The sequence below is a fragment of the Montipora capricornis genome, chromosome 8 (assembly GCF_036669925.1).
Source record: "Montipora capricornis isolate CH-2021 chromosome 8, ASM3666992v2, whole genome shotgun sequence".
Lineage (NCBI taxonomy): Eukaryota > Metazoa > Cnidaria > Anthozoa > Scleractinia > Acroporidae > Montipora > Montipora capricornis.
The window spans coordinates 42256491-42263253 of NC_090890.1; the positions used below are offsets into that span (position 1 = coordinate 42256491).

Below are 6763 nucleotides of genomic sequence, written 5' to 3' on the forward strand. Positions count from 1 at the left end.
AGACAGTTCCACTAGAAGTAAAATTGCCAATAATGGAAGACCGCCGAATCGACGGAATTCGTAAGAGAGAAGAGTTCAAAGGACCCAGTTGGCTATCAAGAGTTTCCCGGCGACAAGTTTTGACAAGAAACACCGCTTGTAAAATGGCGTTGAACAAATTTAGCCAACAGCTCGACAGAGAAAGGAAGATGATAGAGTTGCACTTTGAAAATGAAAAGGAAAAACTCTCACTTCTACACAGAGAATCCTGCAGAGGAGACAACGGTAATCACAGAAAACTTAGCTACAAGCATAATCTCGTAGTTTCTGGTTTTCCCTCAAAAATTCCTGGAAAGTATTTAAACCGAGAAGGAAGGGCTTATTGCAAACAAGAACGATCACGGCTGGAATTAAATCATGGTTTATCCCAAGGGGAAAATCAATGGATGGGGACCGCAGATGCGAGTTTGTCATCAAAGGATGCAGTTGTCTCCATCACTCGCCAGTCAGCAATCGCAAACGACAGGGAACGGTACAGGGCGAGAGATGACGGAGTTAAAGCAACGTTTACCGAGGAAATGAGCCACAGGGATAGCACACACGAGACAAAAAATAAGCACCCGATAATATTATCACACATTTTGCCACCACTTATCCTTCCACCAATTTATGAAGGTTGTATGAGAAAGTAAACGGGAAGAAAAGAAATGGAACACGTTAAGAACATCGAGAAAGGGTGTGTTGTTTGGCCGCGAGGGAGCTGATAATGACAACACAACATCCATCGACGATCGGAGCCGTTTCGTGACGATATAAATCTAAAGCACACCAATATTTTCCCATTTCTTTCTTGCTAAAAGCTGCAACAAGTTACTTTTTTTCATCGCGCAGTTCAAAACCCTGGAAACGACGGTTCCGTGGAAGCACACGATTTCCACGTGCCAACGTTGATTTTTAATCTTAGCTCCTTTTCAGCACGTGAACTTTTAGCTTGCATAACAAGATGCATGCTAAAAAGCCACGTGACTTTCTAAGTGGTGATAAATTAAAGAACTTTTATCACGGAAAACAGTTATCCATCAACATGGCTCAAATCAACAGGTTATTATTTCGAGCATAAAATGACGCATGACAATTTTGTAACATGGACTCACGGCTGAAAACATGAACTTGTTGAATCGCTTCAAAATAAACCTACAAAGTTTAGTTTAGGGATTAATTAAAATCTATGGGGTTCAAGCATCTTTGAATTTAACTGAATTACGTAATCGTGTAATCTATTCTGTGCAATCCGCATAAAAAAGACCTAGACAGGAATTATTCTTTCAAGGATACAAAAAAGGTTTTAAGGCCTGTTACAGTTTATAATTGTTAACTCTCGTGTTAAGTAGACCAAATGGTATTGGCTACAATTGGTGGTGGGTTTCAGGGTGCATGCGTGTAAACAAACTTATGTACACCTTTCCCTCTCTCCCGTTCTGAATTGTTTTAGTCTCATTTATTTTTTATTGCTTATACAGTTGCGTTTGTCCTAACTGTTTCATAAAACACAAAAAAGTACTTCAACAGAGCTCAATCTTAAATAATTGTTACGCAACTGTTGCTCAGCTATTGTTGTTGTCTCTCATACGCTCTGCCCTTATTCACCCCTCTAGCTCCACATCGATAATATAAGCCGCGTGCATACTCTTAAATCGTATCAGTCTGGTGTTATTATGTAAGGAATGAGTAATGAGACGTGAATAACCGTAAGGTCGGCAGGGAGAGTGCATCAGTAAATTGATTCCCTAAGACAAGTCTCCGCAAAGTTTTGCTTGCACTACTGCAACTTTCTCAACGTAAGGTAAAAGAATTGTACAAATGGACATGTCGAGACTCAGCATGGATAGACCCAAAAACACACTGAGGCCGGAACCCTTGAACTTTAAGGGCAGAAACTTTGAAAGGGAGATGCAAGAATCCTTTCTCGTCATCTTTAATAACATACAAGCTCTCAACGACAAGAAAACGCAAAAAGTCCACTGTGACTTGCACGATCCCATTTTAGCGTTCAACCGACCACAACCGAGAATGCGTTCAGCGAGTTTGTCTGCTCAGAAGCCTTATTTTGCCGGCTGTTCAACAGGGCAACAAAGAACAAGAAGAAACACTGTCTGTGTTGAATTCAGTGGCTCAACGTATTAATGTTCTTGCTCCTACAAGAGTAGAGAATCTCACTTTGTTTTTGAGTCAGGGCGCACGTATCGAGACCCTCTCCCTGATAAAGGACTGAAAAATGATCACAGCCAACATGTCACGAGGATATTAAAAGGGGCCAGGAGTATAAAGCCAAGACTAGACTTTTCGCACCTATCTTCGAATGCGTGAAAAGCTCAGATTACGTTTTTGCATCGTTCAAGATGGGCTTTGTCCATCAGGGTTAGGGGAAACACTGAGTTCGGCAAATTACGGAGTCGACTTCAAATTGAAAGGCAACCATCCCAGACGCATTTGGATTGGTCAGACATGCAAGGGAGAGTGACGAATACGGCTGATACATTGAGCGTACACCCATGTTGATTTTACCGGTAATACATTTCCAAAAACCACTCGGGGATTTTGGAGGCTGGAGGGCCTAAAAGGACCTTGACCGTCTCTTGTGCATTTTGTCGAAGTAGTCATTGTTACTTTACAACGTCTTATGGGTTTATATATAATTGATTAATAATGAAGCGAGTAAAGGATATTCCATGGTTAATATGACGTGAGATCACGTTTAATTACACCAGATTTGGAGATAATACCGTAACAGTGTACTGAGAAATCTATTCGCTTGAACTCTTTACAAAAAAAAACTCATACACAAGTTGAAAACTGAATGTTCACTATTGTGCGCTGGGGCGAAGCGTCTTTGTTATGGTCGTTGTGTAAGGTAATGGCTCTAGTCAGTAAACGGCCCAAAAAAAAATTCCATTTAGTCAGTAAACTGTTAGAAAAATTGGATTTAGTCAGTAAACAGCAAAAAAGGAGATTAGTCAGTGAATTCATATGATTTTATGACTTTTATGAGTGGAGAGAGAAGCCTGGAACTGGTATCTAAAACCGCAGGCAGAGCGCAGGCTCGGAGCACGTCACGAAATGAGATGAGGGAAGCACAGAACATGCAATATGATACGAAATAGATGGTACAAAAGTCTCAAGAAGTGTTAGACGAGGTCAAAGTAAACTAAAATTTACATTTTACCTAAAAATGTTATTTATCATAGAGGGTCTGCACCCTTTGGTCATTATGTACCACATACGCTAAAAAGTCGATCTTCTTTTATACGTTAGTCAGTTCATACATTTAAAACAAAATAATACTGCAAGGCTGGTTGTGCAGCGGTGAGGATATAAATTTTTGGATTTACCAATATTTCGTCAGGCATGGCCTGACTGCTTCAGGGAGTTACATATTAGTTGCGGTTCCACTTTTGCCCACGGGAAAGTGAGACTTTACCCATGGGAAGTATGTGTTTTGTATGTAACCTCTATTCCCAAAGTGAAACTGCCCATGGGGAATCACTATGGATACATCAAAAAGACCAAAAGAATTACCCATGACGTTTCCCGAACCAAGTCGTAGGGTTTAGTCTTGGTTTATCTAACCACAAGAGATTAATTCCGGAAACCGCAGCACATGCTGGGCACATTTTTGTGGTGTTGCCCTGAAATTGCGGCAAATATCCTGGCATGTACCAAATTCATTACACGTGGTATCAAACACGGCCAACTTTCGAGGTTCAAAGTGAGTATATTTTACTTGTCTTTGCTCTAAATACCCATTAATTCGATTTCTTTTAGTGCGGCAAAGTTTTGTTTTGTTTTTTGCGAACTGCAGAAGCCGTGCAGGCCCGTCAACACTTTTAAACTCTATTATGAAATATCTTCAAGGAGCCGCCGCTCATTTCATATCGCAAAGGAAAATCCCTAAAAGACACTCTAGTAACAGCTAAACTATAAAGGCTGAAAGAGCAATCTATTTGCGAACTGCAGGAGTCGTGCAGGCCCGTCAACACTTCTAAACCCAAATACTGCCAGGTCAAAAGTTGACCTTGGGTAATTATTCGCAATGTAACCGGAGGACTAAACCTGACCGGAAACCCAAACCGATCCCAGCCCAAGGAAATTGCCCACAGGGTTACCTCGGGCAGAAGGCGAGTGTAACCGCAACTATTATTTGCTGGTTAGATCTCCCAAGATCCGGCGCTTCCACTTTGTTCAGCTGGCCCTTGCATAAAAATTGTCTACAAGTTCATATATTCAAGTAAAGCTATGATCCTCGCAGTTATGGACGCAATTTTAGCAATTGCGTAGGGAAGCCTGAAAATTTCCGGACTACGGGTTTGAACCCGTGACCTCGCGATACCGGCGCGACCTTCGGAATTTGTTTGTTATTTATTTGTTTATGCAGGTTGAAGTTTTGGCAGCTATTCAGCTGATGTGGACCTGTGCTATACCCACCCACTCATATACTCACAGAGGACAGCCACAACACCGGGAACTTCATCCCCTACTCTTTTCGAATAGTGTGTGGGGTCTTTAACGTTCCACAGGGAATTAATGAACATGGAAGATATTTGTGTGACGGGGCCTATGGTTTATAGTCCTTTTCCGAGAAGACTTGAACGTCTAACCATTTTCGGATGTAATTACAAAGGCAGCACTTTCTCCTCAGTTCAGTTAAAGACCCTGAGTGTTGGTCCGGCCGGAGTCGAACTCACGACCTCCCGCATGATACCGGTGCAGCCACTGGTGCGCGGTACGCTTTCCTACGCAATTGCTAAAATTGCGTTCATAAATGCGAGGATCGTAGCTTTACTTGATTTCATATCCGCAGTTCAATATATGATTCATGTGATATATCATTAAGTTCATATATTGTTGTTTATACGGTTACGACAGCCAAAAGACCTCTTTATACGCTAAACAGTTAACCCCATTGACACCCTCATAACTTTATTAATCGTAACTATTACAAAATTCTCGCATCTGATTGGTTCTGCGTGCGCCTATTTGTCTTGTAATTGGCGCGCGATCTCGTGGGTGTCCAATTTGAACAACTCTAAATTGGATGCCTGTAATTGGGCACCCTACGTACGCCATTCGCCCGTCAATCACTTGCACTTGGATGGGATCTTTCTGGCTATTTTCCTACTGTTTGCAAAACAGATTGAATATAATTTTATCTTTTTGACACAAAAAGGTATTCAGAGACTTTTTATCCTCGAATTTTGTTCTAGTTACAATTAATTAGTAATAGGACTTCGTGTCGTACATGTGCAATTCAGGGGTAATCATGCCCGTAATTTCAAATTGGCCTCGTGCGCTTTTGAAATCACTTGCATAGTTACTCCCTGAGGTGTACTCCACTCAGTCCAATTACTATTACATATATACGGTAGATACATCACCTAAATTATTACAATAAGAATATCAATTACAACATCACTAAGAAAAGTAGCAATATATGAATAAAAGAGGAAAACCTCTGCTTTCCATGTATGCCGTGTGCATTAAAAGTAACAAATAAGAGTAATCATTGAAAGAAATCATAGCAACCGGCGCAAAGACTGTTAAGAATTTGTGCTTGCCGAAGATCAAGGGGTAAGCCATTCCATAAAACAGTGTGTCTTTAAAAAGTTACATAATTAATTCTGTGATTTCGAAAGTGCAAATTCAACTTGATTACTCAACTTTTTGTCTCTTCTATCCCTTTTCCTGCCTACATTTACCTTTCTGTCAACTTTTGCCTTTTTCCTGGCAAAACGTGTTTTGTGATACTGGATACTCGTCGCCAGAAATTTTCTGGGAAGGGCTTTCATAGAGATGGTGCAGCTTACTAACTTGTCTATTCGCATTTTGCCAGGTGTCCTTGGTGAATAGCGGAGCTGCGTAGCTCATAGAGGCGGCCATACTCCAGCTAATACATTTTTGATATTGGACATCCATGTTATTATGGTCAATAACCCACTATCGATACATTACAATTCAGTCCTTTATTACAACCATTTAGAAATCACTGGTGATCCTTGCAATCTGATTGGTTCTCAGCAGTTTGCTCTAAATTGCACCATTTCCCCAGCCAATGAGAAAAGAACTCTAAAACAAAACAAAACAAAAAAAATCCGCATCGATTTGAATACGGTTACTATTTTGGTGTGAAATTTGCATTGTTCGATTCAAAATAGAGAATTTAGCATGTAGTGCAGCGCTCGCTTATACCACCACGACTTGGATTTTCTGGCGAAAACGGTTCCGTGTAAACCGTGCACTTCCAAACCGCATCGGTTTTGACGCGGTTTCGAAGTCATGAAACCGTGTCGATGTGAAACCGTGTTTGAGTAAACGCTGCCTAAAAGGGGGCGCTTCACGCGCTGCTTTTGTTCGTATTCGTTCAAGCGCGACTGATTAATTATCCAAGATGGTGATCAACAAACAGCTACACAGAGACGGAAGCCCTTAAAGCGCAAAAAATGGGGCTAGGGATTAAAAAAAGGCACATTGCCATGAGGGGCTTTTAAGTGAACAAAGTACCACAGAGCTCTCGTTTGCGTCCACGGTTGATTGACAAATCATTTGCATGTGCCTAAGGCACCACGCCTTTTATAGTGAGACTTCGTGTTTAACTTATTGTGACAATAAATAACTGGCCAGGGAGCTCCGCTTTTAGGTTTGGCTAAATATATATTATATAGGTCTATATATATATATACATGTATATACGTTGTTATACGGTGGCCCACAAGGGACATGCTGCAAATTT

The 6763-nt window shown here is 41.0% G+C and overlaps 1 protein-coding gene across 1 annotated transcript in view; it reads right to left on the reverse strand.

The window, feature by feature from the left end:
- Positions 1 to 5492: 5492 nt before the first annotated feature.
- The window catches only part of LOC138059349 (dynein regulatory complex subunit 3-like), a 22208-nt gene continuing 20937 nt past the window's right edge, over positions 5493 to 6763 (reverse strand). The window contains exon 12 of the mRNA XM_068904938.1: positions 5493 to 6099. The gene's annotated coding sequence lies outside the window, so the exon portion shown is untranslated. The remainder of the gene's footprint in view (positions 6100 to 6763) is intronic.